Source organism: Talpa europaea (genome assembly GCF_964194135.1).
Source record: "Talpa europaea genome assembly, chromosome: 13".
NCBI lineage: Eukaryota > Metazoa > Chordata > Mammalia > Eulipotyphla > Talpidae > Talpa > Talpa europaea.
Genome location: NC_140080.1, coordinates 45166240 through 45178967, shown reverse-complemented (window position 1 = coordinate 45178967; position 12728 = coordinate 45166240).

Below are 12728 nucleotides of genomic sequence, written 5' to 3'. Positions count from 1 at the left end.
ATGCGTTCACCAATCCATCTCATATTTTTCTGTGGCAGCACCATTCTAGGTACTGGGGACAGAATAGTGAGCCAACTTGCTTGCCGACTAGGGGTTTCTGTAAGAGGGAACTGTCCCGACCCGCGGGATTCGGAGGCACGAAAAGAGAAGGGCTGAGGATTGAAATGAGGGGCTTGAGACAACTTGACGCTAGCGTTTGCTTCTTTATTTTTCCTTTATCCTTTTCCTACTTTTCCATGTCTTTCTTTTCCCTGTCTTTCTTACTTCCCTGGCCTTCTCTCTGCTCCTCTCCCAGTACCCCTCGCCCTATCTCCTTCTCGCAGTCTCTTCTCTCTCTTCTCTCTCTCTCTCTCTCTCTCTCTCTCTCTCTCTCTCTCTCTCTCTCTCTCTTCCCTTCTTATACCCCGGTTGCTCCTCCCATCATACCTCTCAGTCTCGCGTGATTTACAGGAAAACGCAGGGGTTTCTCCAAAGGCGAAACAGTAAATCGAAACCTAATTCATCAAGCACATGTGCAACACGGCGCATGCTCCAGGCGGCTCCGGACAGGAACACCCTCACCCCCACTTTGTGGTTCTTGTGTTAGGGATAAAGTTGAGCATCCAGGGACTCCCCGGTGGTGCAGCATTTGAGCGTTGGGCTGCGAAGCTGCCCAAAGCCTCTGCAGCCCAGGTTCGATCCCCGGCCACCAGCGAGGGTCCCACATGGCACACAGACCTTTCCTGCTGCCCGCTGCTCCCCTCAGCAGTGTATTTCAGTCAGTCTCTGGCTCTGGCTCTGGCTCTGGCTCTGGTGAATTCTCTCATCCTCCCGCATTTGTAACTGTGCCCAGTGCTTGTATAAACTAACAAACAAACAAATAAATAAATCTTTAAAAAAAAAATGTTGAGCATCTGCCCTCGGCCACACCAGCTGTGTTCCCAGCGTGAGATGTCCAAAGCCATGGCATTGGTTTTCACTCTCTGGCTTGGTTTATGTTTTGAAAAACTGCAAGGGTTTTGGAGATACAAAGTTCAGATTTCAACTTGACAGGTTCTGGAGCAGGGAACAGGGGTTTATAAGCCCACACAGTTTTGGGAATGGGCCAGTCACAGGTTCAAGCTCATGCCTGTTACAGTCAAGTCTTGGAAACAGTGGCAGTTCTGGAAACAGAGCAATCCAGCTAAAAGGCAGGTACCTTGCAGGAAATAGAAACTGAGGCAGTTATTGGCTTCATTCATTGATTAGGAGACTCTCCTTGGACACCTGTTCATTGAGATCTTCATTCATTGGATGACCTTTGCATCTTATCTCTGCTTGGGACTGCTGCCTGATAGCTACCTCTGCCTCTGCCACTGCTGCACATCACCTACTTAAGTGTCTCTGGCCTATGCCTGGCATCTCTGAAAAAGCTGTGCACTGGTGCCTGATCCTCTGGCACCACCTCTGAAAGAATTGTCTGCCATTGGCCTGTGTCCAACATCTCTGAGTTGTTCACCTCTGGCCTGAGCCTGGTATCTCTAAAGAGCTGTAACACTGGTGCCTGACCCTCCACATCATCACCTGCTGACTTGTGCTGACCAGTACTGCTGACCAGAACTGCTGGCCTGTGCCCAGCCATCTCTAAGAGCTGCCCACCACTTTTCATCATCAGGTACCACTGGCTGACAGCTACCCTGCCTCTAGCACATCCAGCACCACCTCCTTCCTGCTCCTGTTGTGTCAGAGATGTCCACCCTGGCCTTCAGATTTCTGCTGCACTGCATGCTTACATTTACAAGGCTCAGAGTGCAGCAACAAAAGGGCTTATTAACAAAGGGGAAATTGGAAAAAAGAAAAAAAGTTTCTAAGGCCACAGATAGTGGCCTAACACACTGTAGTTCTAAGATACTACAGTGTCTAGTCCATAACAAAAGCTGCTTGTGAAAGATGGCATTGTCCCTTCAATGAGTGCCTGGAGCTGGTGGCACACCAATAAGTGGTAGACCTGGGCTCAGCTTATGGTGGCAGCTGGAGGTAGTACAGGTGTCACTGCTGTGGTACCACTGCAGCAGTGCAGTATAGAAATGCAAAAGCCAGGCTGGATGGTTCCAGATGCAACAGCAGCAGGAGGTGGTGCTAGATGTGCTAGAGGTAGGATAGCTGCCAGCCAGTGGTACCTGATGATGAAAAGTGGAGGGCAGCTCTTAGAGGTGGCTGGGCACAGGCCGGCAGTGCTGATCATTAGTACTAGTCAGCACCAGTCAGCAGGTGATGATGTGGAGGGTCAGGCACCAGTGTTACAGCTCTTTAGAGGCACCAGGCTCAGGCTAGAGGTACACAACTGGATTGTTTGTTTACTTTGATTTTGTTGAGTCATGTGAGCTCTTTGTAGATCTTTGTGATCAGTCCCTCATCAGTTGTATGGAGTACAAAAATTTTCTCCCATTCAGTAGGTTGTCTCTTTGTTTTGGTTAGTGTCTCCTTTGCTGTACAGAAGCTTTTTAGTTTCATGTAATCCCATTTGTTTATCTTTTCCTTCACTTTCTTTGCTTTGGGGGATGTGTCTTTAAAGAGGTTTCTGAGATGTATATTGTGTAGTGTTTTGCCTATATTTTCTTCTACATGTTTTATGATATCAAGTCTTGCATTCTAATTTTTTAGAGCTTCTTACAGTATTTTTTGGAGTGGGGGTTTAGTAGTAATGAATTTCTGGAGGTTCTGTTTGTCTGAGAAGGTCCTTATTTTTTCTTCATAGAGGAAGACAAGCTTTGCGGGGTAAAGTATTACTAGTTGACATTTGTTGACTTAGATGCTTTTAAATATGTCACTCCATTATCTTCTTTTTTAAAATTTTTTAAAAGATTTGTTTATTTATGCATATAAGATCTGGGGTACAGGCCAGAGATGTGGGCGGAAGGGGGGGAGGAAAGAGGATTCACCAGAGACAGAGTGGGCAGAACAGGCAGACTGACTGAAATACACTGCTGAGGGGAGCAGCGGGAGTGACAGGAGAGGTCTGCCACCATGTGGGGTGCTCTCTGACTAGCCGGGGATTGAACTCGTGCTGCAGAGGTTGCGCATTGCTTTATACTGTGGCACTTAACCCCTTGCACCACTAGGGAGGCCCCTCCACTCTCTTCTTGCCTATAGTGTTTCTTTGGAGAAGTCTGATGTCAGCCCGATTGGTTTTCCTTTATAGGTTGTCTGTCTTTGCCCAGGTCATTTTCATTATTTTTTCCTCATCTTGGACTCTTGGAAACTTACTATTATGTATCTTGCTGTAGTTTTCCTTACATTGTGGTAATCTGGTGTTCTTCTGGCTACCTGGATATCCATTTTTATTTCCACCTTCATGTTTGGGAAGTTCTCTTCGATTATCCTTAAATAGTTTTTTGGTTCCTTGGTCTCTTTTCTCATCTTCTGGGATTACCATTATGCATATTTCTTTTCCTCATGATGTCAGATAGTTCTCAAAGTGTTTCTTAATTCTTTTTCCTTTGTATTTCTCTTTCCTTTTCTTTTATGCCTGTAACATTTTTTTTAAAGATTTATTTATTTATGCATACAAGAAATGGGTGGTGAGAGGATTCGCCAGAGAGAGTGGGAAGCAGAAGAGGGTGATCTACTGAAATACACTGCTGAGGGGAGCAGTGGGTGAGGCAGGAAAGGGCTGCTGCACCATGTGGGTGACTCCCTGGCTGGCAGGGGATGGAACTTGTGCTGCAGTGGCTGGCAATAGCTTGATAGTGGTGTCTTAAACCCCTGTGCCACCAGGGAGGCTCTATGTCTGTATCTTTGAGAGTACTGATTCATTCTTGCATTTCTTCTATTTTTGTGGCTTTTCCCAGAATTCTTGAGCTCCTCCAGTAATCTGTGCATATCCTCCACTTCCTTCAATTTTTCTTTAGGGATTCCATCTCATTCCTCAGTTAATTGTTTATATATTTTTCCCTTTCTACATTTTCTCTTAATTTTTTTTAAATAATAAATTTTATTTTTATATTCCCCATACAATTGCAACCCCCCCATTCTGACCCCAATCCCTCCCCTCCCGCCCCTCACCCCCCAAAAAGTGTCTCTGGTTCATAGTTTTTTGTTGATTTTGATTTTCGCTTTTTTATAGTTATTCATTTTTCTGGTCCCGTATTTAAGTTTTCTAGATTCCTGCTATGAGTGAGACCATCCGGTATTTTTCTTTTTCTTTTTGGCTTATTTCGCTGAGCATGATCCCTTCCAGCGCCATCCATGTTGCTGCAAATTGCATGTGTTTATCTTTTTTGAATGCTGAGTAATATTCCATGGTATATATGGACCACATCTTCTCAATCCAGTCATCTATTTTTGGGCATTTGGGCTGTTTCCAAAGCTTCACTATTGTAAATAGTGCTGCTATAAACATAGGGGTGCAGGTGCTCTTTGGAATTGATATTTCTGTGTCCTTTGGGTAAATACCTAGGAGTGGAATTGCTGGATCATATGGAAGCTCTATGTTTAGTAGGTCCAGAAATCTCCACACAGCTCTCCATAGTGGTTGGACCAGTTTGCACTCCCACCAACAGTGCAGAAGAGTTCCTTTTTCTCCACACCCTCACCAACACTTGTTGTTGCTAGTTTTTTTTAAAATGTGCCATTCTCACTGGTGTAAGGAGGTATCTCATGGTAGTTTTGATTTGCATTTCCCTGATGGCAAGTGATGTTGAACATTTTTTCATATGCCTGTTGGCCATTTGCATTTCCTCTTCAGAGAAGTTTCTTTTTAGCTCTTCTGCCCATTTTTTGATGGGATTATTTTCTTTGTTGTTGTTGAGTCTCATCAGCTCTTAGCAGATTTTTGTGATCAGTCCTTTATCATTAGTGTTGTGTGCAAAAATGTTCTCCCAGTCGGTGGGGTTTCTCTTTGTTTTTGTTATTGTCTCTTTTGCTGTGCAAAAGCTCTTTAATTTGATGTAGTCCCAGCTGTTTATCTTTGCCTTCACTATCACTGCTTTGGGTGATGTGTCTGTAAAGATGTCTTTGATGTGCAAATCACGTGGTGTTTCGCCTATATTTCCTTCAATATATTTTATGGTTTCAGGTCTTATGTCTAGTTCTTTAATCCATTTTGAGTTGATTTTTGTGTATGGTGTGAGGTAGTGGTCAAGCTTCATTCTTTTGCATGTAGCGACCCAGTTTTCCCAGCACCATTTATTGAACAAACTTTCTTTGCTCCAATGCATAGTCTTTGCTCCTTTGTCAAAGATTAGTTGACCATAAATCTGTGGGTTTATTTCTGGATTTTCTATTCACTTCCATTGGTCTGTGTGTCTGTTCTTGTTCCAATACCATGCAGTTTTGATGATTATGGCTTTGTAGTATAGTTTGAAGTCTGGGAGTGTGACGCCTCCGTTCCCTTCTTTTTTTTTTTCAGGAGAGCTTTGGCTATTCGGGGTTTTTTGTGATTCCATATGAATTTCATCAATAATTGTTCTATTTCTTTGAAGAATAACATTGAAATTTTGAATGGAATAGCATTGAATCTGTATATTGCTTTTGGTAGGATGGCCATTTTAATAATGTTTATTCTTCCAATCCATGAGCAGGGGATGTCTTTTCATTTCTTTGTGTCTTCTTCTATTTCTTTTAACAGTGTTTTATAGTTTTCTTTGTATAGGTCCTTTACTTCTTTTGTTAGATTTATTCCCAAATATTTGATTATTTTTTGTTTCAATAATAAAAGGGATGTTTTTTTTTGATTTCTTCTTCTTCAGATTTATTGTTTGTGTATAGGAAGGCTACTGACTTTTGCATGTTGATTTTGTATCCTGCCACTTTACTGAACTGATTGATGAGTTGAATTAGTTTTTCTGTGGAGTTTTTGGGGTTCTCTATGTATATTATCATATCATCTGCAAATAGTGATAGTTTGACTTCTTTTCCTATTTGGATTCCTTGGATGTCTTTCTCTTGTCTTATTGCTCTGGCTAGGACTTCCAGTATTATATTGAAGAGCAGTGGTGAGAGTGGTCATCCTTGTCTTGTTCCAGATCTTAATGGAATTGCTTTCAGCTTTTCACCATTGAGAATGATACTGGCTGTTGGCTTGTCATAAATGGCCTTTATGATGTTGAGGTATGTTCCTTGTATCCCAAGAATTTCAAGGGCTTTTATCGTGAATGGGTGTTGCACTTTGTCGAAAGCTTTCTCAGCATCTATTGATATTATCATATGGTTTTGATATTTCTTTTTGTTGATGTGTTGGATAACGTTGATTGATTTTCGAATGTTGAACCATCCTTTGTGTCCCTGGAATGAATCCTACTTGGTCATGGTGAATTATCTTATGGACACATTGTTGGATTCTGATAGCTAAAATTTTATTGAGGAATTTTGCATCAGTGTTCATTAGGGAGATTGGCCTGTAGTTTTCCTTTTTTGTGTTGTCCTTGTTTGGTTTTGGTATTAGTGTAATGTTGGCTTCATAGAATGTGTTTGGTATTGTCCCTTCCTTCTCAACTTTTTGAAAGAGTTTTTGAAGGATAGGCACTAATTAGTCTCTGAATGTTTGGTAGAATTCATTTGTAAATCCATCAGGTCCTGGGCTTTTGTTTTTGGGGAGGTTTTTGATTACCATTTCAATTTCGCTAATTGTACTTGGTCTGTTTAGGTGTTCTATTTCTTCTTTATCTAGCTTTGGGTGATTGTAGAGTTGTAGGAATGTGTCCATCTCCTCTAGATTTTTGAACTTGTTTCCATATAACTGTTCATAGTAGTTACTGATTATTCTTTTGATTTCTGCTGTGTCCGTTGTGATTTCTCCTCTTTCATTTGTGATCCTGTTTATTTGTGCTTTCTCCCTTTTTTCCTTTGTGAGCCTGGCTAGGGGTTTGTCTATTTTATTGATTTTTTCAAAGAACCAGCTCTTGGTTTCATTGATCTTTTGGATTTTTTTTTTAGTTTCAATTTCATTTATTTTTGCTTTGGTTTTTATTATTTCTTTTCTTCTACTGGTTTTGGGGTTTTTTTGTTGTTCTTTTTCTAGATCTTTGAGCTTCGAGATTAGGTTGTTTCTTTGAGCTCTTTCTTGTTTTCTGATGTGAGCTTCTATTGCTATATATTTTCCTCTTATTACTGCTTTTGCTGCATCCCATACATTTAGGATATTGGTGTCCTCCTTGTCATTCAATTCAAAGAATTTTTTAATTTCTTCTTTGATCTCCTCATTAGTCCAGTGGTCTTCCAGTAGTGTGGTTTTTAATCTCCATGAGGTAGGAAAGCTCCTTGCCTTCTTTTTATGGTTTATTTCTAGTTTGATGCCTTCATGGACAGAAAAGATGGTTGATATGATTTCAATCTTGGTGTATCTGTTGATGTTTGTCTTGTGCCCCAGTATGTGATCGATCCTGGAGAATGATCCATGTGCGCTTGAGAAAAATGTGTACTCCGTTTTTTTGGTGTTTAGTGTTCTATAGATGTCTGTTAAGCCCCAGTGCTCTCGACCCTATTTAGAGCTTTAGTTTCTTTACTTATTTTTTGTCTCGTTGATCTATCCATTGTTGATAGTGGTGTGTTGAAGTCTCCCACTACATATGTGTTTTCTCTGATGTCTGTTTTCAGAGATGACAACAGTTGTCTGATATATTTTGGTGCTCTTTCGTTTGGTGAGTATATGTTAATGAGTGTTATTTCTTCTTGAAGTATTGTCCCCTTGATCATAATGTAGTGACCATTGGGGTCACTTTTTATTTTTTTGAGTTTGAAGTCTGTTTTATCTGATATAAGTATAGCTGTTCCTGCTTTCTTTTTTGGTCCATTTGCTTGTAGGATTGTTTTCCATCCTTTAACTTTGAGCCTATTTTTATCTTTTGTAGCTAAATGTGTTTCCTGGAGACAGCAAAAGGTTGGGTTTTGTTTCTTAATCCAGGCTGCAACTCTGTGTCTTTTTATTGAAGAGTTTAGTCCATTTACATTTAGAGTTAATATTTATATGTTAGCGTCAGTATTTGCCATTGTGTTTGTCTTTCCTTTGATATTATTTATTCTTTTAATAACTTTTTTTTTTTGGCCTTCTTTCGTTTTTATTCGTCCTTCTGAGGTTCTGGCTTTAGGATTTCTTGTAGTATTTTTTGGAGTTGGGGTTTAGTCGTAATGAAATTCCAGAGTTTCTGTTTGTCTGGGAAGGTCCTTATTCTTTCTTCATAGAGGAAGGAGAGCTTTGCGTGATAGAGTATTCTTGGTTGGCATCTGTTTTCTTGGAGTCTGTTGACTATGTCCCTCCACTGTCTCCTTGCCCGTAGTGTTTCTTCAGAGAAATCCGATGTCAGCCTGATTGGTTTTCCTTTGAACGTTATCTGTTTCTTCCTCTTGTCAGTTTCATTACTTTTTCCTGTCCTGGATTCTTGGGAGCTTTACTATTATGTGTCTTGCTGTATTTTTCCTTTCGTCGTGGAAGTTTTGTGTTCTTCTTGCTTCTTGTATATCAATTTTCAGCTCCTTCTTCACATTTGGAAGTTCTCTTCAATTATCTACTGGAATATTTTCTCTGTTCCTACATCTCTCTCCTCTCCTTCTGGAATTCCTATAACTCTTATATTTCCTTTCCTCATGGAGTCAGATAGTTCCCGAAGTCTTTCTTCGTTCTTTTTCCTTCATACTTCTCTTTCCTTTTCTGTTTTGGTTCTTTTTATTTCTGTGTCTTCAAGAGTACTTATTCGTTCTTCCATTTCATCTATTCTGCTTTCATTGCTTTTCCCAGAGTTCTTTAGTTCCTCCATTAATTCTTTGATCCCCTGCGTTTCTTTTGCTTCCCTCTTTAGGGACTCAATTTCATTCTTCTGATCATTGTTTTCCTTTATGAGTTCTGTCACTTTTTTAATCACGGCAATTTTAAATTCTCTTTCTGGAAGGCTCAGAAGTTCTTCCAAGTTACTGTCGTTGCAATCTTGGGGGTGGTTTTCTTTTTGTGGTGTGCTTTTTTCCTAAGGAGTTGCTAGGTTGGTGTGTTTCTTCTACTCCCTACTGTCTGTTTTCTAATTTTTCATATGCATTGGGACACTGTGTTGCTCGGACTGGCCAGCATCTTGGGTGAACTTCTCCACTCCCCTCTGGCTCCTCCAGGAGTCATCTCTGGCTTCTGAGGGAGCTTTCTGCTGGTTTCAGGAAGACTTTACTGAAGAAATGTCCCTGTTCTAAAATGGCAATGCGGGACTCAGTCCCTGAGCATCTGGTCTTAGGCACTCTTCTGCGCGCCTGGTCTGCCCCGGCCGTGGGTGCCTGTTCCCTCTGTGGGTCCCAGCTGGCCACTCTCTCCTCCGGGAGCCTTCTGCCCTTTTCAAGCAGTCTTAAGAAATTTCCCTGTTCTATGGGGTGTTAGTGACTTTTTTTTTCTGGTCGCTAGGTGGCACCAGAGATCTCTCCTATTTTCCTTGGGGGGCTGTTTTTCGCCCCCCCCACCCCGTGGGACAGGGAACAGAGCGGGAATGGTAGGGTAAACCTCAACCGCTTTGGGGTGCTGTGTCTGCCTTGTGCCCCACCGTCGTGGAGAACCCATGCCCCGAACTTCGTGCCCCGGGTCTCAGTTCAAAGCCCTCAGGTCCAGGACGCGGGTTGTAGCCCAGTTCAGTGGCGCGGGAATGGCGCCTTTTGCACCCACTCCCGTGCCTGGGCGCCTGGTTCCTGCTTACTCAGTGAGGGCCTCCACACGTCTCCCCGCAAGCCTAGGTCGCAGGTGCGGGGACCTGGGCAGCCGCGATCCCGATCCGTGTTTGCTTTTCAAGTGCGCCAAGCGCGCCGCTTTTCTGCGCAAGCTTACGGGCAGCCCGGGGTTGTGTGCGTGTCTCCAGAGTCTCTTTGTTCCTCTCTAATGGCGCCCGGAGCTGTTCGCTCACCACCGCGGCGAATCCTGCAGGGTTCTCCACAGCTCCCGTTCACGGGGTGTGGTGGCTGCAATAGTTCCTTTCCACTCACAGTCCCGCTTGCTGCGTAGTTTGTTCTTGTTGGTCGTTTTAGTTTGTTGTTTTCCTCCTCTCTGCTGGTCAGAGAGTGCTGACTCTGTGGGTGGCGGAGGGGAGCAGCCTTCTCTTAATTTTTTAAGCATTTTCATTATAACACTTCTGAATTCCTTTTCTGCCAGGCAGAGATATTCTTCTATGTTCATATTATTTGGTTCTGGAAGTTGTTAAAGGGGAGAAAGGAGAAAACTAGAGGAAATAGAAAACAGACACAGTAAAGAAGGAAAGGCACAACAGACAACCCAGTGACCAAAAAACAAACAAATAAACAAACACACATATGGGTCGGGGGAGAATTGCTTCTCAAACCTCTGATGGCTCTGAGCTAGGCATTGCTGTTTTAGTCTGGTACACCAGGGAGCACCATGGTGCTGGGTAGGATAGTCTCTAGGATCTGCTGACTCCCTTGCGGTATATTGAGGGAGGATAAAGAACTTGCACTGAGAGGTGAGTTGTAAACTGTGAAGTGTCCAACAGTCTCTGATCGTCTCCACTACAGATGTGGGTGTGGGAGGACCAGCACTCTTTCTGGCTCTCTGAGGTCATTGGGCAAATGTGGGGGTTCGTGAGGCCTCTTTCCACCTGAGGATTTGGGATGTCTAGAGGTCCCCAATATAGGAACCAGCCATAGGAGGCTCCACCTGATGCCCCTCCCGCTGGTAGGTGCGACCAGCTAAATGGTATGTCCTTCCTGGAGTAACCTCAGCGACAGCCTCCGGGTTTCCAGTGTAGGTGGTTGGTGATTTTATTCTGATCACTAGGTGGCACCAGAGACATCTCCCAGTAAACTTTAGGAAGTGTGTTTTTCCCTCCAAAGATCTCCTGAAAAGGGAGGGGGAGAGTTGGGGAGGGGAGTGCCACAACAAAGTGGCTCCTACCCAGTGCTGTGCCTGCCCTGATGCCCAGTCTGGTCTGCCCACTTGCCACCTTCTAGAGTTCTCAGATGTCTCAGGATTCTCTTGTGGCCTCCCACTGTTTTGCGTGATCCAACATACCACTACTCTGTGTCCTTTAGTTGGTGAATTAGGTTCATTGACATTTAGGGCAATTACTTATGTGGGAGTCTGTTATTGCCATTTTGTTCATCATTTTGTAGTTCTATCCAATTCTGTGTTAAGTTCATCATAGCCATTACTTTGTTGGTTTAGATACTAAGGCTTTTTATAATATTATATTTTTTGGAGTGAGGGGCTTAGTAGTAGCAAACTTCTGATGATTTTTGTTTTTCTGAGAAGGTCCTTATTTTTTCTCATATAGAAAAGAGAGTTTTCAGGATAAAGTATTCTTGGTTGGCATTATTTGTCTTGGAATTTTCAAATATGACACTCTATTCTATTCTTGCCCATAGTGTTACTTTAGAGAAGTCTGATGTTAGACTAATTGGTTTTCCTTTATAGGATATCTGATTTTCCCCTAGTCAGTTTCATTACTTTTTCTTTTTCTTCAACTCTGGACGCTTTACTACTATGTGTTTTGCTGTAGTAGCATTCATTATAATAGTTTGGCATCCCCGTATTTCTGTTCATTTCCCTTTTCAAGTTTGGGAGCTTTTCTTCAATTTTTTCCATGGATAGTTTTTCAGCTCCCTGTCTCTCTTCTCCTTCTGGAATTCTAATGATATTATGTCCCCTTTCCTCATGGTGTCAGTTAATTCCCAAAGTATAGTTCCCTTTTACTTTGTAGCTCTTATTTCTTTTCTTTTTTGGTTCATTTTATACTGATTCATCCATCCATTTCATGTCTTCTATTTTCATGGTTTTTTTCAATTTTTTTTTTTAAGCTGCTCTTTGGTCTTTTACCATCCTACAGTTCTTTTATTTTCTTATTAAAGATTCAGTCTCATTCTTCTGTTCATTGACCATATTTCCTTATCACTCTTTTCCTTTTTTTTAGCATATTCTCTTAGATATTTAAGTTTTTTTTTAATTATAGTGATTCCATATTCTTTATTTGTAGGCAGAGAAATTCTCCAGTATTAATATTGTTGGGTCCTAGAGGATGACTTTCTTTTTGTGGTCTATTGTTCCAGGGTGGCTTGCTTGACCATTTGGATTTTTCTTTTTTCCCATTGTTTGCTTTTAGATTTGTTCTAGACATAGGGCCATCTGATACCAGTGCTGGTGAGCATGACTTCTTTGCCCTCTTACTGGGGTTTCGATGGATCTACTTGGTTCCTGGGTTGGTAATTGGAGGTGAGGTGGGCACATATCCAAATATGTTAGTTGAATTAATGCATGAGTTTGGGGAGGGGAGTGAGAGCTTAGCCACAGAACAGGACAGAGTGAGCAGCAAAATATCAGGGAACTGGATTTCCAGAGTGAAAACTCTGAGGTTTAACAGCCAGCTGAGGGTGTGGTGTGATGCTAACTCCCAACCCCTCCTTGCTGGACCCCAAGGATATGTCCTATGTATGTTAGAGTGTGTATTATTTAGAGTGTTACTATGTGGTATGAGTGTGTGTCTGTATGGCGTATGTGGGAATAATGTAAGTGCATGTGAGTGTACTTGTGCAAAAGTGTGCTTTGTAAGAGTGTAAGTGTTTTAGCATGTATGTTGTGTGAATGTGAGTGCATGACATGTGAATGTCAGCATGTTGATGAGAAAATATATTATTGAGCAAATGATATAATAAAGATTCCAGCAGAACTTCCAGCCCAGGTACAAAGAACACTCCAATGCAGGCATAATTAGCAAGTTTGCTTACTTACATACTTACAGCTCTTTCCCCTTAAAGATTCATGGCCAGGGCCTCAGCTCCTTTCTAAACAAAGTTGCATTTAA